We start from the raw sequence: 27,658 nt of genomic DNA on the forward strand, positions 1-27,658 counted from the left end.
AGATCAAGCATCTGAACTGATGCCATCAGTGCCTGATCAAGGTGCCCCTCAATTGCCTCATACCATCAGACCTGGCAGACCAGTGCGAGCGCCTTGACGACTCTTGAGGAGCTATGACGCGGCTAATGCTGTCTGTACTTTTTATTGAACAAAGGGGGAAATGGAGTGTCTTGATAGTATGCGCTCTCTAGGGCTCTTGCGGTTCTGAGCTGACTCTAATCAGGAATTACATCATCTGCTAGGGGTGGTAAGGTGTGGTTAACCCCTTCCACGCTCATGACGAGCTGGGCTCGTCATGAAGTAGCCTCCTCGCACGCTCATGACGAGCCCAGCTCGTCATGATGGGTGGGATTTCCGATTTCTCAGCACAGCAGGGGAATATGCTGAGCATCCATGGGGTTAAAACATGTATGATGCAATACATGCAGAGAGTGTAGGTTGTATGTTGAAGAATAAAGACGTGTATCGGAGAGCTCTGTGTGTGACGTATTTCCTTTGCATGCTCCCAGGCTAGGAAGGACGCTACTGCACTTAACTTACCAACCTCGGATGTAAGGAAGTCAGTATTAGCCATGCCAAGAGCTGTGCTTATGACCTCAATGGAACGCGCGTCAGCTGCGAGTGTTTCAGTTCAGTCAGCCATCATGGTGTTTTCAGTCAGGGGCGTCGCTATCAATAGAGCAACCGGTGCAAAACTCCGGGGCTCATGAGTGTTTGAGACCCACTGCACCCAGATTCTGGCTGCATTTTATTATCCATTTTTTCATGCTGGCGGCAGGGCCAATGGCCACCCTTGCAAACCTGTTTTCTGTCGGTATAATCTGTGTAACCCATAGGACACGTTTGATGCCTCGGACACTCCTCTGCAGGAGGGATAGTTATGTTGAGTCAGGCTGAAACCTGAACGTCTATTACGTCAGACTTTAGCCGTCGAGCCCGGCCTTAAAGTGTATTGCATCAGACGGTAGTTGTTGAACGGACCTTCCGGAGTGAAAGGCTGTAGCTCCTGAAAAGGGGGGGCCATTGGCCCCACCGCCTGCATGGTGGTGCGGCGACCCTCCCCTACTCCTGCTTCCCGGTGGTGGGGCGTGACCCCCCCGGTGTCCAGTGATGACGCAGGGGTGTGCGCCTCACCACGAATTGGCTGGCACCCGACCGTGACCCGGAAGGCGTTGTAAGACTTCCGGGTCAGGGGGGACGGGCTGCTGAAGGGGCAGGTGGAGGGGGCGTGTTGCCCCCTCCTTGCGCCCCTGGAATAAAGGCAGGGGAGCGCCCGGACGGCCCTTGTTGCCTGGACGCTCCCCCACACTGGTCGTGCCCAGGTCGTCGTATTTATTAGGGTGGACATGCGGTAAGGTCATGACCGGTGAGCAACTATTTTTAAGGTCTGGGGGGGGCGGCATCATCCTCGGAGGTGCCCACACAGGGGGGAGGGGCCACTGGCCCCTCCTAGAACTTCAGGGGCAGGGTCAAATGCTGCTTCAAAGGGGCGCGGGTGGGTGAGTCACGCTTCCCATAGGCCGGTAGCCACCCCGCGCGTACTCATGATGTCAGCGAATGGCGCAGAGTAAGGGCCCTCCTTTAGTGGGTAAATGGAGTTCACGGCGTGGACCGAGTAATTAACGGGCTCGGCTGCGCATGCGCACCTATGGGGAGGCGCAGCTAGTGGGACCTGACACCGGTTAGCGACCTTGCCATATGGCCAGAAATGTTAGTATGCAAAATGAAGATGAGGATGTTAGATTCGGTTAGGAAACAATCTGTATTAGAAGTTTGTTAAGGTTAGCCTCTCATACCTGTTGAAAATATTGTATCTAATATCCTGTTATTTTGCATAGGAAATGTGATATTCTATATTACGATTTTATTGTTTTGTATCTTAATAAATACGGCCGGGGGTCTTCGGATCCCCCCCCCCCCCCGTCTTCCAAAGACAATCATGTTTTATGTCTGTGTTCGGGTTGGTAAGGGTTCATTGGGAGGGGCGGTAGCCGTCACTGGCCATGTGCTCTAGTCCTGCCGTCAGCTTTCCTTGATATTGTGAGCGTGTTATACGCCGGGCTACAATAATATGTGTTACTCTAGTCACCTGTGTAATCATTCTCCCGCTGCTGGCAGTGACCCGTTAGGTGAATGACAGAGGAGTGATGGCAGCCGAGCCTCACTCGCCTCGGTCTTGTGGTGTCCGGGTCAGTCTCCCGCCGGCGCTCTGAAATGAACAGCTGCTGGTGGGATGGTTAATAAGAAGTGTCTGGATGGCCTCGGGAACCCAAAGCTAAAGAGAGGAAGATGGACCCGCGCCGGAGTCCTGCGCATTCGTCATTCCCGCGCGCTCCGGTCCCCGGTCTTCATAGAGCCTGGGAGGGCGGGAAGTGAGAAGTGTTATCATCAACATGAGGAGAGACGCCACTACTAAAGAAAGGCTTCTGCGGCAGTATACTCAGGGAAGAAGCTACCAATGGTGCAGCGGCACCAGGGCTCAGAGGTCTGAGGGGCCCACTGGGACCAATTCTTGCTCTATTTCACTTACAGAAGCAACAGGTAGAGGGCTCATTTCCATGCTCGCAGCAGGGTCCATGGCATCCTTGCTATGCCATTAGCACTGCAGTTTAAAAACTGAAAAACTATTAAAAAAGTGACTAATTACATAACATCCTGTACAGATGATACCTTTATATTGTAGGTTACCAGTTTTAAAGTCCACACATGTTCTTGATAAAGTAATAATTTCGGAAGCACCTCTCCAGTGACACAAACGGCATTTGCTACAAGCAAGTACCTGAACAATGGAGATGAGCTACTTTCAGGCTGTAGAGCTAACTCTAAATAGGGCATTCCTCATATCTACTTACGCTGCAAAGGTATACCTCATACTATATGTTTAATATGGTAATTAAGTATGTACAACATGCCCCACCATGAGCTGGCATGTCGCTCACAGCTCTACCTTCCAGCTGCCTAGTTCATGGTAGATATATCCAGTTGTATTTCATTTCAAGAGGCCAGAACACGCTAACACAACCCCTTTAAAAAACTTTAAAGTCTCGTCTTTTCACACTCCCAGAAGCCCCCAATGCATTCTCAGGACAAGGAAGTAGCAGCACTAGTGTACATAATACGACCTTATATAACATAAAATAACATATTAACATAACATAGCATAGCATAACATAACATATAACACTTGGCATACCATAGCACAACACGTATCATATCATATCATATCATAACACATAACATAACACACAACAGAACAGAACAGAGTGCATAACACATAGCATAGCATAAGATAACACAACACAGCATAACATAACACATAACATATCACATAACAGAATATAACAGAACGTAACATGACACAAAGCATAACAAAACACATAGCACAACTTAATATATTCTCTTCCACCCTACTCAGGAGGGAGAACGGTATCACTGCCATTAGCTGAGACCACAAGTTGCCCTCTTAGCATCCAGACACCAGTAATGTTTTATTACTTTTCATTCCTCTACATGCTGAAGTCATTAAACATAAATAGAAAAAGGAAAACTATAAGAAAGTGAACCCAAAGAAAAAAGAAGAGTGGATGTGGTACTCGCACAGCACTCGAGACCATTGGAGATGTTTGGCTTTGAGTCGTGTCTCCTTCTTGACTGCTTCCTACCACACCCCTTCCAGTTCCGGAACATCCCTGAACTGGCTCAGTATCACACCACTTAGCACATTTGCAAGGACACTGTGACCACAAGCTTCTATATTCCATCTTGCAGAGGATGCCCTTTGAATAATACGCCTACATTTACTATGTGCATCTAGGCACTGAAACACCAGTAGAAGAGGAAGTGACATCACACACCATCACCAGGCTCCCCCTTTGACCCTCATTATCTTCTACTTGATGTCGAGGGACTAAGGGAAGTGAAAGAGGTCGAAAGTGTAAGCGGTAACCTGGGCTCATTGAGCACTTTTTAATTTCTCTTCTTGATGGTGTCTCCATGACCTAATGACCTAAAGGCAGTACAAGGGGGTAGCAACTGCTACCCCTGGCCTGGCTACTCCTTATTGACAGAATTGAAATTCACCTAAGTTCCTTGCGCGCCCACTCAACAATAAAACTTTCTAATAGATTCTTGTGACTCTGACAGACCCTAAGCACTGCTTTTCGTGCAGAAAAAAGAACAGAAGTGCTCGATTTCCCAAACCAAATGGTGTGATCGAAGAGTCATACATAAAGAAACCCTCTGCATCCAAAACAGAGAATTCTATAAAAGATTGAGTTTCCAAATCGATACAACAGGCTGCAAGCATAAAAGGCTATGCTCAACAATGTTTAAAGATCCTGAAGGCACCGGAATAATAGCCCAACGGTGTTCAGAAAAATTCTCACGAGTAAATACTCCATCTTCTAAGCAAATATACACTCAAGGAATAAACTAGAAACGCCCAGGGTGAAGGGGACAGAATTCATAGAGAAAGGATACATATCTAAAAAGATTCGCTACAGTTCACAATGCAAAGGATGATTCTCCAAGAGATGAGCCTGTTTATTTATTTATTTAAAATGTTTTGGAATTGTTGATACTTGCTCAGATGCTTTTCGCCCTACTATATTGCAATTCATAAAAGTTAAAACAAATGTACCCAACAATATTAACATAGCACACAATCGTGCCATATCTTAAAGTAGTTTAAAGGGCAATTAAAGATCCTTAAGTGGAACAAGAAGGCTTTACGTATTTTCCTAAATTTTAAAGGGGTGGGAATCCTGAAAGGAAGCAAATTCTATGGTACAGGGGTCTATCCAGAAAAAGATTATGTTGTGTTTTTATTTTTCTGAAATTTGTGGACTTCTCAAGGGCTGTGAAACGGTTGAGCTCCAGTCAGAGCCCTTTAAACAAAATTCTGTCCCGAAGTAGAAGCCAATGGGGCTCTTTCAAGATGGACATGATGTGGTTAAACTTCCGAGCGTTTATTATATGACGCTGTGTCGTATGAGAGACTATCCTAAAGGAGTACAGAAAACTCCAGAATGATACCAACAATCTTTTAATGGAGGAGATATGGCCTATTAGCCAGACTTGGGAACATGGGCACCATGCTCGAATCCTTGATTCACTCTTCTTTGATTTTAGACACATCACTTAATTTCCATGGGGCAGAATTCAGCAGCGTAAACGTGGCGCATCCCTGCGACCCATTTACAACGTGACGCATCTAGGCAGATGTGTCACGTCGTAAAGCCCTGCACCACCTGTGGGCGTTCCGGCGCAGGGTGGGCGTTCCAGGGCAGTTGCGCCTCGCAAAAGTGCCTGCGTAAAATCTACAAGATTTCATGCAGGCACTATTAGGCCAATGCTGCGTCAAAACCCTGCGCCTGCTTGAAGCAGGCGTAAGGCTTGACGCAGCATTGGACAAATAGGGCCCCCCAGAGCATTCCTGGAGCTGCGTCGCGCTTGCGATGCAACTCCAGCAATGCGCCGCCTTTACGGCACAGATGCGTCACGCATCTGTGCCGTTTTTGCCCCATGGTGCTCCGCATTGTAAATGCGGCGCACCATGGGTGGCGGAGCTGCGGCGCACAATAACTAATAACTGGCGCAACCCTGGGGATGCGCCAGTTATTGTAAATCTGCCCCCTTGTGCCTAAAAAGATAAAAAATATGCAATGCACTCTGGTTCTTTTGGAAAGTGCTCCAAACCCTTTGCGACAGGTTTGCACAATAAAAACGTCCCAAAAATATAATTCCCTGACTCCAGTCTAGAAACACTAGCTTCCAAAGTTTCTTGGGAGGCGGCATAGCTCCATTACTGCCCACTGCTGGCACAACTTACCTCCACTGCTGGTGATGCTCACTGCTTGCAGTAGCGCTGCCCACTCTTATTATCTCTTCTGCCACGATCTGCGACGGCTAGTGGCCACCGTTGGAGCAGGGGGTGCGAAGAAGTGCCCATCTTTTAATTTTTAGTCATGTGCCTCAGATCGTATGCAGCTAGTTCACACAACAAATGAAATATGTTATATATAGTTCCTATTGGGCAATATTTAAATTTAACCAAAATGGGGCTACCATAGACACTGGACAAGTAAATTAGGTAAAATCATGTACACCTGAAGGAAACAAGCTTGTGGATTTATGTGAGTGGGGTACTATATATGCCCAACATGTAGTGTTTCCTTTTGGGCTTCATATATCAGGACACTATGTGGGATACTAAATAGCTATTAAATAGTGGTATTTTATGCCTATAGATAGTACATATGAAGGCACCAGTGGACAACCTGGCGTGCTGACCTTTGCCTGATTTACATTCACATGTTGTGATGTGATGTGATGTGAAAGGCATTTATAAAGCGCAGCATACACTATACAGTTTCTTGGCGCTAAGGCAAAAGGACAGTAGGCAGCTTCCTGGACCGTGCAGGGAGTTGATAGCAGTGGCAGGGGAGAGAGACAGAAGAGAAGAGTAAAAGGGACTGGGGAAGAGGGAAATATTGTTAATTTTAATTGTACGCAGTGCGAAATAGATGAGTCTTAAGGAGGGATCTGAAGTGGGTGTAGGACGAAGCCAGCCTTATGTCCAAGAGAAGGGCGTTCCAGAGAGATGGAGCCAGGAATGAGAATCTTAAGCCTCCCCATTTCTTACGCTTGACTCTAGGGACTTTGAGTAGGGCCAGGTGAGCCGAGCGTAGGTTGCGGGAGGGGACGTAGGGATGAATGAGGGAGGAGATGAACGTGGGACCTAGGCCGGCCAGAGATTTAAAGACAAGGCAACCCAGCTTGAATTTGCAGCGTTCAGAAACCGGGAGCCAGTGCAGGGATTTTAGCAAAGGGCGGACGTGGTGGTGCCTCGGCTGATGGAAGATGAGGCATGCCGCCTGTTTCTGGACAAGCTGCAAATGTTTGAGTTGGTAATCAGGGATGCCTACGTACAGGGAATTGGCATAGTCGATTCTGGAGACGACTAATGCCAAGAGGGCCAAGGTGAGAGCTACGGTAGTGAAAAAACGCGCGATTTTCCGAATTTTGCGCAGATGGAAGAAGCAGGAAGAGACAGTGGCATTTATCTGGGGTTTCATCGAGAGATCTTTGCTGATGATAACCCCCAGACTTTTGGCCGAGTCAGCTGGACGGGGGGGAAGGCCCAGACTAGCGGGCCAAAAGTTGAAATTCCAAGGATTGGAAGGCCCTCCGACAAGAACCAATTCGGTCTTGTCGGGGTTGAGTTTCAAGTGATTTGCCCCCATCCAGTTGCTGATGTGACAGAGGGTGGCTTGAAAATCAGAGACTGACTGTTCCGAGGGGTCGATGTTAAAGACTAACTGGATGTCATCCGCGTAATTGAAAGCGGTGACATTCTTATCTCGGAGGGTGCTGATCAGAGGGGTGAGATATAGGTTAAAAAGGAGCGGGGACAAAGAAGAGCCATGCGGCACGCCGCAAGTCAACCCCACCCTATCCGTGTTGAACTGGGATAGCCGGACCACTTGTTGGTGGCCGGTGAGGAACGAGCGGACCCAGTCAAGGGCAGTGCCCCTAATCCCAGCCTGCCTGGCACGGTCGACCAAGATGACATGGTTGACCGTGTCAAAGGCGGCCGACAAATCCAGGAGCACCAGAGCCTGACTGGTGTTGGAGTCGGCTCCCCTGCTCAGTTTTTCCATAACAGAGAGTATGACCATCTCTGTGGGGTGGGCGGGTCTGAACCCGGCCTGTTGGGAGTCAAGAAAGTGGGACTGCTCAACAAACGAGCTCAGAATGTTGGTAACGTGGGACTCAAGCACCTTGCTAAGGTAAGGGAGGAGGGAAATGGGGCAGAAGTTGCTCATGATCGTGGGATCAGCTGTAGTTTTTTTTAGGATAGGCACTACCTCGGCTGACTTGAAAGTACTAGGGACTAGGCCAAAAGTGAGGGAGTTGTTCAGAAGTGCCAAGGGAGGGGCAGGGCAGGTAGTGAAGGCCTCGCATAGGATCTTGGGGGAACAGCAGTCAGTGGGAGATCCTGAGGTAACTTTGCTTAGGAGGGCGGAGAAGTCTGCTTCCGGGATGAGGGGGATCTGAGTGAGAGAGTGGGGGTTAAGAGGGTCTGTGTGGGGTTTAGTGAGGGACCCGGGAGAGTCAGATAGGGGCGGCGCCGAGATAGTGTTTTTGATTTTTTCAATCTTCTCAACGAAGAAGTGATTGAGAGAATCACAGAACCCCTGAGAAGGGAGGGGTTTGATGGAGACCCTGTCGGGGTGAGATAGCTCCTCCACAATCGAAAAGATATCTTTGGCTTTATTAGCTGACTCCACAATTTTGTTGGAAAAGTACAGGGTTTTGGCTAGCACAATGGAGGACTTGTACTCTTTAAATAGGGTTAGGAACTCTAGCCTAGCTTCAGGGGCATACTTTTTGCGCCAGCGGTGCTCGGCTTGTCTGAGTCCGAGTTTTAAAACTTTGAGGTCCTCGGTAAACCATTTCTGAGCGTCGTGAGGGCGTCTAATTTTTACCTGTTTGAGGGGGGCAACCACGTCGCTGGCGGACTCAAGCCAGTGGTTTAAGTTATAGGCTTGAGTGTCTAGTGAGTTGGATTCAGGGGGAGGGGAAGTGCTGAGCAGGTCGATGAGTTGGCTGATGTCAGCTTTATTCCAGTTTCGAGCTGAGAAATTATCTTCCAGAGGCCTACTGGGGCAGGTAGGGGCTTTGAGGGAAAAAGAGATAAGGGAATGGTCAGACCATGCACACGGCAATATGGGGGGGGGCCGAGATCTCTAAGTTGGAGGTCCAGACCTGGTCCAGTATGTGGCCTTTCGTGTGCGTGGCTGTGTTTACATGCTGACAACAATTCAGGCTACATAGCAGGTCGGAGAAGACCGCAGAGCAAGCACTTTCCTTCTCATCCTGGGGCCAGTAATTGAAGTCTCCGAGGACTAGAATTTTAGAATTGTTGATGACTACCTGAGACAAAAGGTCCCCGAACATAGACGGAAAATCAGGCATGGACTGAGGAGGGCGATATACTAGAACACAAGTAAGGGGTGACACTGAGGTTTCTAGTCTGAGTGCTAGGCAGTCGACCTGAGGAATACAGGGTACGGTAAGGAGGGAGAATCTAGTTGGAAGCTTAATGATAGCTGCCACACCCCCTCTGGGTTTGCCAGAAGCCCTGTTGGCTTGAAGAATGTAGTAGCCAGGAGGAATGGTGGCCAGGATGTCAGGGGAGGATCGGTCATGCAACCAGGTTTCAGTTACAAATAGTATGTCAGGATTGTCAGTCTGTAGAAGATGATGAATTTCTGTCTGATGTTTTGCTAGTGAGCGGGTGTTGAGATAGCTCACTTTGAGCTCAAGACTGGGGGGTGATGTAAGGGAAGGGGAGTGAGAAGTGGACCGAAGAGGGAGAGAGGCCATGCAAGCATCGAGCTCAGGAAAGTCTTCTCGAGCGTGTCCCAGGCCCAAATGCTCAAGCTGCGAGCGGGCAGTCGGGGCTAGAGGCCAGGGGGCATGCAAGTCGAGGAGGTCAGTAAAGGAGTATTGGGTAGTATGGGCAGGGTAACATGCCCCATGTCCCGTTTGGTCGCGGACGGGCGCGGACGGGCGCGGACGGGCGCAGACGGGCTTGCCTTAGGCGCGCCTTCGGCGCGCAGACGGCGTGCCCGCTGCGCTCGTCCGCTGCGCGTCCAGTAGGTACACATGTTTTATGGGGAGAGGGGGCGTTGGGGAGGGGGGCGTGGCCAACAATAGTGGGCATGGCCTGGGGAGTCCCAGGAATGGCGGCAAGAATTATTGTGAACCCGCGGCAGCGATAATCCGCTGCGCGGGGCATGCCTCGTGAGTGCTAAATAAGAAATAATAAGTGCCCAGCAGGGATCGGTAAGTTTAAAAGTACAAATTTTATGCACAAGTTAAAAACTGCGAGCAATCGATTCTCCCGGCTTCCGCCTCAGGAGGTTACTGTCAGGTTCTGGCGCTTGTAGTCAGCGCGATTAAGTAGTCTTTGGCGGGAGGGGGACGTGGCCAACAATAGTGGGCGTGGCCTGGGGAGTCCCAGGAATGGCGGCAAGAATTATTTTGAACCCACGGCAGCGATAATCCGCTGCGCGGGGGATGCCTCGTGAGTGCTAAATAAGAAATAATAAGTACCCAGGAGGGATCGGTAAGTTTAAAAGTATAAATTTTATGCACAAGTTAAAAACTGCGAGCAATCGATTCTCCCGGCTTCCTCCTCAGGAGGTTACATGTTCTTTTCACAGTTTGATTATGGAGGTAAACAAAAATCATGTAATGTTTTTAGTCTGTTTCTATTGAATTTTCTATTGGGATTTATACACTAATTGTATATTTAAATACATGAAACAAAAAGGAGATCCAATTGATGTACCTAGAACATGACTAAAATGACTAGTTTCGAATTCTGATTTATATGTAACCAAACCAAGGCCGAATCCTTGTTAGTTCCTGATTCCTTACCATCAGGCCCTGAAATTACTACTAACAAAATGTAAACTTATGGTAGTTCAGATGCTATTCCTAAGTGAACTGCTAGAGGTGAGCAACAAATATCAACACATCCCAAGCAATTCAAGTTAGACTTTTCTATCAATTTGCTATACTTGTCAGGCTTTGGGTGGTCTTCCCCCAAACTTTTTGCCTTCCTCCTTCTTCTTTGTTGATCTTTTTCTGCTGGGCTTACTATTTAATGCACTTTACCACTGGCTTATTTAATTTAATTTAATTAAAAGTCCTGAGTAAAGTGGTACTACGTGTATCATGGGCCTGTATCATGAGCCTGTAAATGAAATGCTACTAGTGGGACTGTAGCACTGATATTGTGTCAACCACTTTAGTAGCCCATTTGCACATGTCTCTCACCTACTATTGCAGCCTATATGTGCAGTTTTAGTCTTACATTTTGACCTAACAAAATATACAGTTTTTTCACGCCCAAACCTTCCTTTTTAAAACATATCATTCATATCTAGGGTAGGCCCTGGAAAGCCCAGAGAGTAGAGTGCATTGTATTTAAAAATAGGGCATGTAATTTTAAGTTTAACATGCCTTGATAGTGAAAAATTCCTAAATTTGTTTCCACTGCTGCAAGGCCTAACTCTTCCATAGAAAAGCATTGGAATTACCGTATTACCTTTAAGAAGCTGTAACTTCAAAATGGGAGCAGGTAACCAGCTCATGCTTGGTGTCTTTGGAATTGTAATAACACATCCTCTCTAATGTTAGGGTTGGATTTCAAATTGCAATTTTGAAAATTACCCTTTTAGAAAGTTGGCATTTTTCTGCATTAGTCTTTTAGTGCCTGTAGCCAGTCTCTTAGTCATGACTAGGTGTAGTTGGCAGTTGGGTTATATGTATTCTCCCTAGACAGCCACACATAATAAAGAGTTAAGGTGTGCCTCAACGGTCCATCACTGGCAGGAATAGAGGGCAGAGCTGTGCACAGCCCTACTTCTTGCAATGGGCTGCCTACCCATTGTAATTAGTCAGGAGCCAGGACGAGAAGGCAGGATGTCTGGGGACTCAAAAGGTAAACCTCTAGAAGCTTCTCCCATCATCCATAGGAAGGACACTAGGTTTAAATAATAGACCAGAGGCACCACCCTTTCAGTGCACTTCTGGACTTGTGGATACCCTACCAGGAAGAAGTCTGCGGTGCTGCTAAAAAGGGGACTGCCCCTCAGCTCAACTGCAGCTTGAGGGAACTGCTGCCCTGATGTGCTGATCTGCTGCCTGCTGCCCTCCTCTCTGGATAAGAATGACTGGAGCTGCATCTGTTGACTCCAGGACCCCAAAGTGAGTATGAGACCTAGTTGCCTGGCCTCATGACCACAGCCTCTGGGATAGAGGGTTCCAACCCCCTTGTACCTAGCACCTGAACTCTGCTATCTGTGAGGCCTATGCTCCCAAGTGGTACCACCCCAGTCCTTGACCCTTGGAAGTGGGCCTAAAAGTGTTCTGCCATCCCATCTGTGGACCAAGCAGAACTGACCCATCTCCTCTGCTGTGCAGCGCATTCCTGAGCTGAACCGATGTATTGCCTCTATTGTGAGGGCTCTCCCAATGCAGAGGACTCCGTATCGACCTCCTAGCCCACAATAGAACCACCGCCGGTGCAAAGCTTTCCTGATGCCGGCCCTCGCATCGAAAAGTCTATCGTAGACGGCAGCCTTGACGATGACACAGGTTCTCGAATCACACCCTCTCTGCTCTTTGTAACCGACTCATGGCCTTAACTGTGCGACGCATCCACAATACTTGACTTTGCTTCGCAAGCCCTCGACAACAAGATTCTCAACGATGACGCAGGACCTCATATCACAGCTCCTCGGAATCGACACATATAAACATATATCCTTGGCTGCGTGACACATCCTCAGCGGTGGGCCTTGCATGCTCCGCAACCTGGATCTAAGGTACTTTGTTCAGTGGACCTAACTGAGTCCTTGTAACCGTGCCGCTCTCTATCGCCATTAGCCTGAACTTGTGACTTTGTTAAGGTCCTGCACGACCAGATATCCATAGTTGGCTTTTTATATCTCCAGTTCTACTGATTGGATTTTTGTCTTTTTGGTCTTAATTTATTAAAAATACTCTATTTTCTAACCCGGTGTGGTATCTTTTTGTTGGAGTATTTTCAATGCATTAAAGTTTTGCATAAATACTTTACACATTGGCTCTGAGTCAAGCCTGAGTGCTCTGTGCCAAGCTACCCGAGGCTTGAGCACAGGTTAATGTAGTGTTTGCTTGTAACATGACCCTGAAAAGGTTTGCTGGTTCTGCTTGAGTAGAGTTTCACCCTCTTCAACAAGTAACCATATTTCTTGCACAAGTCATTCAATTGCTCAAACAATATCTCTTTGGTTTGCGGAAATGCACCATACCTGTGAGATAACCTTAGTACAATAGAAAAAGAAGATACTACTTCGGCCACTTTAAGTACTCTACAAGTCCACTGTTGTAATCGCTTTGAGGGCCTGGCAAGTTTGAAGAACCTACACTTCCTCGTCCATGACATCAGAGTGGGACACTTACCCCTAGAATGTGCACACTCAACAAATGCAGAGTTTGACACTATTGTGAACAGTCTGACTAAGAAAATGAATCAGTTAGGAACATGATTAGCTATTCGTTCTCCAAATAATAACAATAGTTCTTCAACGTGCCTTCTAGCTAATGAGAAGACATCCTTGATACATTGTATTTTCCCTAAAATAATATTGACTCACTACATGTTAACCAATGTAATGTTTACTCTTTCGGGTACCATGACAAGCTCAAAAGGAATAGGAATATAAACGAAATCCAGGGAGAATTTGCTAGGTGCTATAATGTCAGCTCTAATGGCTATAATTGGGGCTAAATAAGCATAGGATTCAAAGGTTTCAAATCATGATACGAAAGGCCTGTGCCCACAAAGTAGTAGAGTCAACTGGGCTATGCCACCGATATACACCTTTCCGAGTACCAAAACAGCCTACTAGCTGCACTACTGACTGGCTCCTATATGTGGTGGGCTTATCTGAGTTAACTCCTGGAAATTTGACGACATGTATCCACTAACCAATAATGGATGTGTAACATTAGACACCCTGTTCAGTAATTAGATCAGCTATTGTCTCAGTAAAAAAAAAGAATCCTCCAAATGTTATTCCTAGGATCACATAATTGTGGGTCTTGCTGATATTAACTTAAGAGATGGATTGCTAACATAAGATGTTCGAGCCATAGTACCAAGTAATACCAACATACATTTGGAATCTGCTTTACCAACACTTGCACGAGAGCCCCCTATTCTTAGCATGCGTTACCCAACAATAATAGTGCCCAGAAAAAAAATTCTAATAATTGTTTCTAACACTGAAGGCCCACTTCACCAAACAGTTTTATATCAAGTAAAGAACATTGGCATGACACGGTTTGTAAGGCTAAGAAATGTAAACTATCATTTTGCCTTTAGGTCTAACAATAAAGATGAAATCATTGACACATAGAAAATATAAAATAATTTTAAAGGGAAAAATATCATAGGACAATGATCTGAACTACCTACTACTCTGAACACTAAACATTCTAGATCATATTGGGACATTGTATCACACAGTTCTCTTTCAAACAGCAACAGACCAGAAATGTATATAATACAAGCCGTATGGATTGAACCTTTTCCCATACTAGTTAGTGAGGCCAACGTTGGTGAAATCACCCCTCTTCCATAGTGTACAAGCAATATTTATGAATATATTGAATTTCATATCCAAGGTGTTACATTTGCTTAGGATACCGACCCAGGACTGGGTACGATTCCAATACATTTAGTTAAGCTTGAAACTGAGACTTGCGGGCTGTACATCTTGGTCATTGTTTACAGAAATAACAAAAGGGACTTATTTTTGTAAAATCTGGCTTGGAGCAGAAAGTACCCGAATATACAATGGGACGCAAAAAGACCCTCTAAATTACAGAGCAATTCATTTAATTGATCGTTTACATTTTTTTTCTCCAAATTATATTAGCAAAATTTTAATTTTGCTGCAAGGAGGTGAACATAGTATCTGACTATCAGGTTGGGTTTAGAAAAAATGTCAGCACTATTGATGACGTTTTTAGATTCAAATCTCCCATTTTGGGAACATTTACATTTGAAAAGTTCTTTATTTTGCATTTGTCTTAAATCTGCTTTTATACCCTGCCATGTAATGATTTACATAGGTCCATTCTTGACAGGATTTTACAAGCTCTTCCTCCGAACTTGATTATCCCGCTACAGATAGATACATGCTCTAGCTTAAAGTGGGGCCTAGGGGCAAACTGATTGTAGTGTTTGCCAAGGATGCATATCGGATCCGACGTTACCCATTTCATATATTAATGGAGCGATTAATGCTCACTGATTGATTAAGCTGTTTGAGCACTACCACTAGTTTGGCAGGACCTAAGGTGTCCTCATTACACTTTGCCGAAGACCCTTTTTAATCTCTAAATCAGCAATAGGGCTACAGAATCTACTGACCAACACTTCTGAATTCTGAGGATCACCAGGACTGTGCATTAACTCAACCAAAACAAAGTTTATAGCTCTTAATCCACCTAGATTTTCAAGTACTTTATAATTATAGGAACAATGAGGGTAGGCAGGGTCCCAGATTTTGATTATTTTGGTGTAATAGTTGCATCAAATGTCTCGAGCACAATGCAAGTTGATAACAGCACAACTGTACTCTTTGTCTTTTACTAAGAGACTGGGCTCTTGAAGGACATCCCCAGACATTGAAATGTATAATGCACGGGTCTTTATACAGTTCTAAAGTATAGGGGCATCAAAGGTTAGAATAGCTAAAAACCACCAAAGTCTAGTTTATTAAAATGTTATTATGTATTTACATCAGCTCACCATTAACTTGATAAATGCTGGGCTTGCGGATTCAGTATATTGAACAAGTATCAAAATTAATGCAAATCCTTTCTTGGATTTGATTGTGGTGCTAATCAGCATTCCATGTGTGAAATCGTGGACACTTTTGGGTCACATTTACTCTGTACATTTTCTTTCCATCTGGACTATGCTAGAGGTTCTGGGTATGTCCTGCTTATTAACTCAGTCGGAGCAAATAAAGCGTTCATGAAAAATTTGGTAAAGCAACAGCATTGGATCGTTCTTAGGTTTCACAGACATGGGAATGCCCATCTAGTGGTATAATTTAGATTTTTCTTACTTTTAAATATTATCCCATGTTTGAAATTTACCTACATGAAATTGAACCATTATTGTCTAAGAGTTTTTTCATAAAAGTAAGCTGCCGATTTTGCCATTATATTCATTCACCTCTAAATGGTCATTAGACACACCCCAGACAATTTGCTGTCTATTGTGTGTTTTTAAGTAAAATAAACACTTTTTTATTATTCCATCCCCTATACTGTAGACTCGGGTCCACTTTGCTTGTTGCGCTTATAAAGAACCCGTACATGCAAAATATCTAGCTACATAGCACGTCCTAAAATAAAATACCTCAACGTCAATAGCCTTTTCTGCTTATGTTTATATTTTTGGCTTTGAAATTCAGATTACAATATTTATCACTTGCTAAGTGATTATGTTCTAACATCAACAATACTGTTAGGGTTTTCAATTTTCAGCTGAATTTGACTTTTTTTTATTCCTAGGATTTAATGTCTATTTTGCTGGCGGCATTTACATTTGTATTCTTAGAGTGTGCAATTTACCGTGCTATTTTGGGTGAATTTGCTCGTGTTTTGCATATAATATTTTAGGGATTTAAATTAAAAATAAACATGAATTTGAAATATCACAAAAGCAGGTTAAGCCTACTCTATATATAAATAAGATGTAGCAGTGGTAGTGTGGGGCCCTGAAACGAGCGACTACAACCTCCTGCTGCTGTCCCCTTGTCACGACCCTGAAACCTCCACCTCATCCCATTTATCTTACTTTTTTCACTCATTCGGGTGGCTGCTACAAGCAAACACAGGGTGGCTGCCTCATCCAAACACATCTTGGTCTGCATTGGTGCGCAAGAGTGGGCAAAGAACCCTCCCTGCTCCATGAGATTTGCAACTGAGCATCTTGAGTCGGAGGGCAGAGTGGCAGCTGGAGGCCACTAATAGGGCAGATTGGCTGTGTCTGTCCCACCAACAGCAATGGTGAAACGTAAAATGGTGGATCCCCCTGCAGAATGGGAAGAGGGGCCCCATGGTCTCCTATATCTCAGAGCTATACATTGGTTTTGAGCTAAATGGGGTCCCCTTAAAGGGTTGAGAGGCCCCTGAAGGATTGGGGCCCCATGCACTGCAGAGGCTGCAGGGGTGTGCGTTACGTCCCTTGCCAACCAATGGTCACCATTAAAAGTTCTATTGTGTTGCAAGTCAAGGAGAGCCAATGGCGATGCAATGCAAAGTAGCCTTCTTGCAAAGTGTGGATTTCCATGAGAAACTGTGGAATTTTGCTTAGGGGAAAGTTGTGCTCCTGAGCGGCAGGACACATCTTGTGGCATAGTTGCTGCAACATCATACACCATTTTAAAACAGTTACATGTTCCAGCCAATATTACATAAAAAATGTGAATTGGGATCACAAGCGCAGTGTCAGTGAAGCATGGCTTACCTAGCTGATGGTGGATCTCTACAAGTTTGGCACAAATAAAATTCAGTCTATGTGGTGCATACTTAATGACTCGAACGCACTGCAAAGAATAGTATCTTGTCCTTCTAAGGATACGTCCCAGTGCTCAGAACCAGCCAACACCAGATCTAAGTAGCTGCATGCTCATTAAACTCAGAATGCGTTCAGCCAACATTAGCTAATATTAATATTGATATTGTTTCACTAGCAAATTTCCTACAATTACACCTTTCTTGTACCCACAAACAATACTTATCTGTCTGCAAGCCATTTACTTCTGAGTAATGTAAGCCATGACCGTGTACACTTCCGCAACAGTAAACCCCACACACGGTGTGGGGAGAGGCAGGTCAAAATGCGGTTGGTTTGCTGTGAGTGTCTGTGAACACATACAAAGTTGTCCGTTTGTGGGCTTTGCAAACTCCCCTCTGACTCCTCCCACTCTGGATATGGTCAGGAATTTCTCCAACAGGTGGGAAGTTGGACAGAACACTCTGAAACTGTGCAGCTAAAGGGGAGAGCCTTCCCCATAGGGACTTTCTGCTTTACCCCAGTGTGGAACTCCACTTTCTGTACAAGTCCTCATTGTGGAAATAGCAATGGGAAAGCATCTCACATGACATCCCCAGTAAGACACATTGAAACCTGTGACAGGCGCAGCTTTCCTGGCTTTCTACTGGACATGTCTAAATTGCACCTGTTTGCAGGTGTACTGCACGTGCAGATTTACTACTTTTAGTAGGGCCTGTGTAGAGTCGCGTTTTAGAGGGAAAATAATGATTTAGACAAAATAAATTGTTTCAAAAGTCCTGATGTTCACTACAAATCCAGCAGTGAAAATTTTGCAAACTACATTCAATTGAAAATATATTTATAGGCCTTCACCAAGATTACAAAAGAGAAATCCACAACTTCGCACACCTCAATTGGACTACCAGAGAATGGCCATCGGAAACCAATTGGTCATCAATTTTTGTTAGATTTGGCAACAGAATGATTTTCACTGTAGGCGATGGTACTTTATTTAATTTGGTTAAGATTTTAGTTTAGTTTCCGCAGTTTTAACTTTAGTTTGTGTGTTATAATGCTTGTGTCTGTGACATTTTCATACACTAGAATGTATTGCTGTCACAGCTGTTGGATAGTATACATTTCAAAACCCTCTGGCTAGGTGGAGTTGGTTGAATTAAATAAGATACTGGAAGCTTTAGCTATTTAACATCTTACATTATAATTGATTTTTAGAAAAAGATTGGCCCAAGTTATCAGATTTATCAAAGTATATATGAAGTTTAGTAAGAGGTTAGAAAATGTAACTAATTGGCAGCCACAGTTTGCATGAACTTTAGTGACATATTGGAAGCCTTAGTTACTCAGGCTATCCACAGAGAAATGAACATCAATAACATGTTGGAAACCTCATTAAGCAGTCAAAAAATAAACGTTTGTCTTTATTTTTGTTGATAGGTTATCACTGTTTTTTTACTCTATTGACTTTCCAATTACTGGGATGATTGACTGATTACCTCAGGTTTGTCAAACAGAGCCCCCCGCTCCTTCTGGTCTCTCTGTCCTTTTGTAAACAATTAAAAACTATCATAGGCATTGATGTTTCCAGGTTCTACATTAAATGGAGTATTTATCATTAATTTAAAGGTATTTGTTTATCATTGTGGTCTCCCTGTGCAAACGTTTTCTTCTGCCCTTGAATCTTGATAATTAGTAGATGCAACTACATTGATTAATGAGTTACACTGGTCGGTGATTGAAGTCATTATTTTTACTTCGCTTCTGGAATAAAGCAATTCATTCTGCAACAGCGAACCTTACCTGTATTGTGGAAAACAAAAAATAACTGGGAAATATAGTGTCCAGGCAAAACAATCACGTAATTCTAAGGAGGGACAGTAACTTTCTACAATACTATAAAAAATAATTTCATGCAGTATAAATCACCCTGTAAGCAATTTTGATTAAACAAAAAAACAAGGTAGCCAATAATAAGAAAATGTTCAAAGAATCCAAAGAGATTCGATTTTGCCTTTATTTATAATTAGCAACTAAGGAAAAAAGTTCATAACTTTAATATCTACTAGTATTGCTAATTATATGTACAAAGTCAACATACCAAGCCATAGCTATAAGAGACCAAGCGTGATCACAATTTCTAGCTATCGTCTAAGGTTCTAATGAGACTCCGGTGTTGTGGTCACATGGCATGTCTTTATGAAATGTATTTGAGACATTATTGAGATGTTCTCTCCTTTTATCATCCAGTCTACAAAGTTCGCAGTCCAAGACCTAGACTATGTGATTTAAACTATGAATATGAAAAATCCTAAAGTATGCAATCAGATTTTATCTAATTTCTCTAATGCATGCTTTCTCTGTGGATTAATCCCCAGTTCTTACCAAGGTAGTGTTTTTCTATCAATGTATACAAAAGAAAATGGACCTCGAAGTAATACTATTAGTTATAGGCAAACAGATTTGCTAAACGCTTCCCCGAAGCTATTTACGTCACATCTGTTAGGATGTTTGCAACAATAGATTGAATAAATAATATACTCCCCTTGTAACAATCTGGTTTCAAAAAGCATGTCTTCACTCTGATAATGTCACCGATTTGCAAGTTTTATGCTCATGATTGTCCTTTCAAAACAAAGTGAAGGAAATTGCTACTTTAATCGGGGAGAGATTTTGCCACACAGGCTCTTTACCTCAAATTGCGAAACAATAGTGTGTAAGCTAGAGTGCTGGGAGTAGTGGTATGTTGAGCTTTTCATACTTTACCAGCATTACATCACTTCTTAAGAGAGCTTCTCTTTATTGAATGGGTGTCCCACTCTGGCTTCTAAATTGGAGTGCATTGAATTTAGATTATACTTAATTTGCTGGCTGTGAAATTTCGTACACTTTGAAATCGATCGTATGAATTATTTAAAGGCCAATTCGCCATAAATTCGGCAAAGATCACGCCGCAGTATTGTCCACATTTGCCCATTAAGGCCTTGTAGTTCAGTAGCAAATAATGCACAGATCAAGCACAAATTAAAGAGTTGTTTTCTTCATAATAGGAATCATCATACTCTCCCTGTGCACGTGTTTGATATTTAACCATTTAAATGCTGCAAAAGAAGCATTTGAGTTCATATTACTCCTCAAATTTAACCAGGTAGTTATAGCTTTTTATTGTAAGTGTATTTTATTGGATTTATGAATTTAATATGATTAGAGGTCGTGTATTTGTGTCCTCAAGACGAGGTCAAATACCAGATTTAAAAAAACTAAACTGACCGTGATAATTTACATGTTACTTTCTTGTGACGTCATTGGATCTTCCTTGCTGAAAGGGTCTTTCATTTACATTGTAGGATCTTCAAGGAAACTACCCGGAATGTGATAGATTTGAAGTCTGCCCCCTCCTCCCCCCGGCACACTCTATGCCTTCGACGCGGTAGCAAAAGTCGCCATAATGAAATTACCCAAGCTTTGTATTTAATAAGTTAGGTGACTGTACCATCACTTAAGCAACAGTTTCACATTAGAAACACAGGAACTCCATAGTTAGCTCAATGTAGGCAAATGTTTGCAATTGTGCCACATAGTCTCTAGAAAAGGAAACGACTACTGACTACTTCATCTAGAGGCATATAAAAGGTTTATTTGAGGGACTCTGGCCCAAAGCAGTAGCACTGTCCCTTTTTTTTAGATGCATGATATCATGACTTCCCGCCTGACTCCCACTAAATTTCAAGACCTGATAAAAGGGAAGACTGTAGCCGGGGCGTGGCGAGCCTCGTCTAGTAGAGTAATTGTTCAGATCTCCTTGCCCAATTGATGGAACAACAACATGGATGATCAAAATAGTTCTCAGGACAACAAAAACTTTAAATGGCATGCCACCATGTTTGACACCTCGGGCAAATATATTAGCATCCGATGGATGTATGTATGTGGTATTTTCTATAGAGCAAGCCTTGCGAAAAGGCAGCAGGGCTCTGTACAGTGTCAAAGACAACTATTATGTCAACAAATGGTAGGAGAGGTGGTGGTTTGTTAACCTAATGCATTGCGATGCAATATTCTTTAAAGAGGTGTGTCTTCAAATCTTTCCTGAATCAGACCAGTGTTGAGACAGACCTGATGGATACAGGGATGTTGTCCCAGATCCTGGGTGAATGAATAGAAAAGGCCTGCTGCCTTGGTTTTTTTCACTTATTAGTCTTAAGCCTTATGATGTCCTGGCTGTGGATATGCGGAGAAACACCTGAGATGGTGAACTAGCCTGCAAGATAAGGGAAACTGCTGGTCGCTTGTCAGTAAAAAAACACAACTATGGAAAACCATGGACGGAAACCTTCCACCGACATCCATCCCTTATCTGTTGATGCTGATCAACAAGTGTCCACCTCTAATATATTTATCTGAGTGTATCACACATTCAAGAGGCAGTATTTATTTATTTGCGGGTTTATAACGCGCTTGAATCGACTCTTTATCAGAGTATCTCTGCGCCCAAAAAACACCAGATATCTAAACAGAGTCTATGGGTAGTAATTTAGTCTAAAAATAAGAATGTTTTGAGCTTTTTTCTGAAACTCAAATGCTCCGAACATTGCCTCAGCTCAAGGGGTAGCTGATTCCATAAAGTCGGCCCTACTACAGATAAGGCCTTACCACCCTGTCTGGTCTTTCTCACAGCTGGAACTCTCAAGAGAAGTTGATCACTAGACCTAAGAGACCGGATTGCATGATTGTTTATTTGCCAAAATTGCAGAAGCAGCAAAAGAGATAGCATGTTCCCTTAGACCAATACCATGTTGACCCCCTTGTCCCAATCTTTTAAACTTAACAGCCTCTTTGCTATTGAAACACCAGGAAAATGGACAAGGGTTGCAAACTATAGAATATAAACAGGACTCTTGAACCCATGTGTATTGTCTGTTCCTGCTACTGACCGCTTGGCATATACGACCACAGGTGGCAAGGGCAGTGCTTCAGGTGGGAAAGAGCAAGGTAGGTAAATCAACTGCTACTCATAATTGACAACATAAGATAGTACAGGGACTATCCCGGATGGGGAAGTCACATGACTTAGTTAGGGCTTCAAAGATGGAGCCGGGAATAGACGCGCTTACACAGGGTTGGCCATTTGATTCGTGTCATGGTATGATTGTACAAGCTCTGGTCAGGTGAGTTTTTGTGATATTCCCCTTTTTTGTTGTTGAAATTATACGGAATATTTTTTATTGGCTATTACTGAGCCGTATTTGAATGTAAATTGCATATCCTCTGCAGAGAGGAGGCTTATTATGGACTCTTACTCGGCACTGTGACTATAACTACATTTCTCATGCCACGCGTTGAAGGATTCAATAACAGACTTACCAAATTTTAGGATCTACGGTAATTAGAAACGTTTTTTCTGATGTATACTTTGTGAACACTACGGTTTTGGGAGCTTTGTGCTAACAAGGGTTATCAACAATATAGTATCTTTATTTAGTATACGAAGAGTGTTGGGTAGTTTGAGAACAAAACGAGGAGCATGACATGCATTCAACAATACTGAGGTATTTCTAGGAATAAGCAAATGGTACTAAGCCATTTAATTATTTGCTATAATTTACAAAAGAAATAGCTGTGGCGGTTTGGGATTTCATGGTTATTTTTGAATTTTAATTGAATACATGGGTTTGTAACTAGCGAGTTTGTGTTTTGCCCTAATATATATTTGATAGAGACTTTATCATTTTGCTAATTCTTTGCTATAGAGTTGGAGTTTTTTTATATATTTGAAAAGGCTCGCCATTTTGGAATTTGAAGTAGCGGTTTAGCAGTACCGAAAGGCCAGGGATGCCTTAGAAAACCAGACAATTTAAATCGATGGGTTTACACATTTTTTACAACAAACACCCATTGTGTGTCACTACTACTGATCTGCGTCGTGGGTCTTTCTTTTCCTAATACCTCCAATATGAGAATGATTCTTTTCTCAGCTTATTTTTTTCTCTGTTCACCTTCTTTGACTGCTGCACTGTTTCTAGGTATAATCCTTTGGAAATTGGTTGGAAATTGGGTGAAACTTTCTTTGCATAATTACCTTTTTGGTTTGGCTTATCATTTCTGGCCTTAATAAATACACGGATTGTGATCTTTTAAGACATCCGGTTTTCTATTTTATATTCTAATGCTATGAGATATAAGGCTGTTTTGTCTGTGAACAGGCTAATGTAACAAATGGAACGCAATTGGCACCATTTGTTGATTATGGTAAACATTTTTGTATATTATTCTTATTCCACCCTTGAAAAAGTCTTTTGATTAAGACAAAACACATGTCAGTTGATATTTGCTCAATCACATAACCAATAAATCAACAATTGAATGGACAAACTTTCTGGACTCCTTCTGTTCATGAGAAAAGAAGATTTCAACTTGGGATTTTTACAATGGGAATGTTATGGACAATTGATTCTACACTGTAGCCATACTCAGGACTTATTTGTCTTTTGATTTACTTAAAAGAGAGTGAAGCTGAACTCGGACAAGACGGAGGTCCTCTTCCTCGGATCAACCCCCTCGGCCTGGGACGACTCCTGGTGGCCGACTGCACTAGGAACACCCCCAACACCCACCGACCATGCACACAACCTACGGTTCATCCTCGACTCTACCCTCTCCATGACGAAACAGGTCAACTCCGTCTCCTCCTCCTGCTTCAACATCCTCCGCATGCTTTGCAGGATCTTCAAGTGGATCCCCATTGAAACGAGAAGGACGGTCACCCAGGCCCTCATCAGCAGTAGACTGGACTACGGAAACACCCTCTACTCAGTAGCCTCAGCCAAACTCCTCAAACAGCTCCAACGCATCCAGAACTCCTCCGCATGCCTGATCCTCGACATCCCTCGCAACAGCCACATCACACCCCACCTGAGAGACCTGCACTGGCTCCCTGTCAACAAGAGTATAACCTTCAAACTCCTCACCCACGTACACAAGGCCCTCCACAAAACTGGATCAGCGTACCTCAACAGCCGACTCAGCCTCTACACCCCCACCCACCAGCTCCGCTCCACAGACCGCGCCCTCGTCATCGTTCCCCGCATCTGAAGAGTGACCTGCCGGCAGCAGATCATAATCTCCCACCTCGCCGCCAAGACATGGAACACCTTCCCCATCCTCCTACAACAGACTGAAGACATTCTGACCTTTAGAAGACTCCTCAAGACGTGGTTCTTCGAACAGTAGAACCTTCCCCCCCAGCTCCTTGAGACCCTCATGGGTAGGTAGTGCACTTTACAAATGCTATGATTGATTGATTTATTGATGCACAAAAGGTCCTATCATTTGTAATGTATGTAGCGCAGTAATTTGTAATTGCGCAAGTAGAACCTTCTGGTAGTAATGTGCAGAGCCTGCATAGCACCTTGCTTGAGCTTAGACTATTTTCACACAGTATTGGCATTTAGAAGGGCAAGATAATTTTTTGAAGTTCGGTCATTTCCCTTCTGGGAACCACTACTACCATTCTTTTTTAAGTGATGATCTATTTTTTGGGTACCGGCACTCATATTATTTATTTTGAGAGTGTAATCTGATCTACAAAAAGCAATCAGAGGAATTTAGATCTACTCAACATATAATATGGTAGTATTTGACGATGATAAGGATAAGGTTTTTAATGAACTCTTCTCAGGACAGGAAATTCAAGATAAAAAGCGACAGCAGAGCAGGAAAAACCAAGAGGATTGAAACAGCTGTTTATCAAGCTAGAAAGAATTCGCAAACAGGAACTCTCATGATGGCGGGACTTAGCAACTATAAAGAAATAAATATATAGAAATAAAACAAGTCCCTAGAGAACTGAGAGTTATCATATTTCCTACATTTGAAGATTTAGAACCAGACCTACTTAATGAATGGGAGAACTTAATTCAGGATCATCCGTTGGGATGATGGATATCCTAATAAGACATGCTGAGAGGAAACAATCAAAACTCCCAAGTGAAATAGAAGAACTAGAGGAGGAAATTAAGTCCTTTGACTTGAAAAAAGCCACCAATATTTTTAAATAAAATCTTAAGAGATGTTTTAAGTGCACACCAAGTATATATTCGATACAAACATGTGCACAAGCTAAAGAGAGATGAGGATGATTATAGAGATTTTACGTTCACTAAAAAATTCGATGAGTTTATAACCGCAAAGGCCCAAACTGTACTAAATCAAGCTGCACCTTTGGCCTCGACATCGGCCAGTGAGACTTGTCTAGCATCCCCAGTGAAGTTAGTGAAGCACACAGTGACAACATAACAACAGCAGGGGGAGGTGATAATCCTATTGGTGCATCTTCTTTTTTAGCAGAACTAGCGAGATACAGAAAGGGAACCAGGTCAGGCTTTTACAAAAAGAAAAAAGTACAAGACGAGGGGGGAGAAACCACAGGAAACAACCAGGAAGAAAGGAGAGTAACAAGATCAACATCACGCTCTCAAAAGATCTAAATGACAGAGTAGAGGCTACAGCTATGGAGGTGCCTCTGTGTACACGTGCCCATACTAAAGCCCTTAGTGAAAACATTTCTATTGTCAACTTATCTCGATATGTATTATCGGATGCTGAGCAAAAAGTACTGAAAAAAGGATTAGGTTTCAGTCCGGTATCCAAACCAGATTTTACGCAGATCCATATTGATTTAGTTAAATTTGTTCGTAGAATGAAATAAAAAAGTCTTTGATTTGAATCGGTGGGTTTGCACATTTTGTTTACAACAAACACTTATTGTGTGTCACCACTACTGATCTGCGTTGTGGGTCTTTCTTTTCACAATACCTCCAATGAGAATGATTCTTTTCTTGGCTTCTTTTTTTCTCTGTGCACCTTCTTTGACTGTTGCACTGTTTCTAGGTATAATCCTTTGGAAACTGGGTGAAACTTTCTTTGCACAAGTATCTTTTCGGTTTGGCTTATCCTGGCTGGCCTTAATAAATACACGGTACACGGCATGTTATATTTTAAGAAATCCGTTTTTCTCTTTTATATTCTAATGCTATGAGATAGTCAGCCTTTTATTTCCGTGAATAGGCTAATGTAACAAATGTAATGCAATTGGCACCATTTGTTGATTATGGTACATATATCTAGACATTTTTGTATATTATTCTTATTCCAGCCTTGAAAAAGTCTATTTGTTTAAGACTGAACACGTGTCGGCTGATGACTGCTGAATCACATAACCAATAAATCAACAATGGAATTAATGTACTTTCTGGACTCCTTCTGCTCATGAGAAAAGAAGATTCCAGCTTGGGATTTTTTTCAATGGTAATGTTATGGACAATTGAATCCACATTGTAATCATACTCAGGACTTATTTGTCTTTTGATTTACTTAAAAGAGAGTGCTGCACAAAAGGTTCTATCATTTGTAATGAATTGTTGTGTTGTATAACATAACATAACATAACATGTGTATTTGTAAAGCACACGCTCAACCCCAAGGGGGCATCTTGGCGCTGAATAACATGTTTATTGTTAACCAACTCAATGGTACTGCTTTTATTGACCTCAGCAAAAGATTAAAGGCTGATTGAATCCACCAAAGTCACTAGGCTCTCAGGCATTATGTGCATCTTGATGACTCTCTAATCCCCCTGTTTCTATTTTTGATTTGATTTTTTCAATTTTGGTGTACTTGTATTTCTTGGCCATACCCTTGTGTGGAGGGAGACAGGGGACTAGCAGAGTGGTTCATATAAAGCTGTGGAACTATGTATGCATAGTGCATGATGTAGAAGTATCAATAACATGAACAAACTGGCCTCCAAGTTCTTCAACCCACCAGGGATATGTTTGAAGGAATACATGGGCAGTCCAGAGATGCAAGGGAAGGGTGGTAGTAGTGTAGTAAGATTATGTGAGTGGTGTGTTAGAGAAAAGTTGGATTACTTTGCTGAAGGGGCGGTGAAATGGTGCCATTGTTGGGTCGGTATGAGCATTTCTTCTGCAGGTGGTTATGAAAAATGTAACCCGATAGTACAGGGTAAGCCAGTGTGGCTACTTGATTTTCTACTTCCCCATGTCTCAAAATGTCTTTACTTTTATTTCTTTACATTGGTTGTGTGGCGCACTGTACTCCGGTAGATGAAAAGAGGATGAAAGACCTGAACATCAAGGAAAAATATCATGTGGCAGAATATTGAAGGTAAGACTATAATTTTGTAAGTATATAATATATTTTTAAAAATATTGTTGATTAAAATATTGTTTACTGTAATATAGTTTAAATAAATATCATATTTAGGTGCTAATATTGTTATACTAGTTGTTATTTATTTTGATAGTATTTTTTTTAATTTGTGATGTGTAAATAACCTTTGTTTACATTTAATTATTAGCTTTTCATTTGGTAGAGTGTTGTTGGGTCCGTAAGGGATTAGGGTGGGAAGTTAATTAAAATATAAATTAATTTGTCTTATTTTAAAATATTTTTATGAAGTAATTAATTAGTAATTTATTA

At 42.9% G+C, this 27,658-nt stretch overlaps 1 long non-coding RNA gene across 1 annotated transcript in view; it reads left to right on the forward strand.

The window, feature by feature from the left end:
- Nucleotides 1-27,344, forward strand: part of LOC144826273 (uncharacterized) — a 196,249-nt gene extending 168,905 nt beyond the window's left edge. Inside the window, exons 2-3 of the long non-coding RNA XR_013609751.1 lie at nt 26,313-26,464; nt 27,283-27,344. This is a non-coding gene — a long non-coding RNA (uncharacterized LOC144826273). The remainder of the gene's footprint in view (nt 1-26,312; nt 26,465-27,282) is intronic.
- The last annotated feature ends 314 nt before the right edge of the window (nt 27,345-27,658 follow it).

Source organism: Lissotriton helveticus, chromosome 3_2 (genome assembly GCF_964261635.1).
Source record: "Lissotriton helveticus chromosome 3_2, aLisHel1.1, whole genome shotgun sequence".
Taxonomy (NCBI): domain Eukaryota; kingdom Metazoa; phylum Chordata; class Amphibia; order Caudata; family Salamandridae; genus Lissotriton; species Lissotriton helveticus.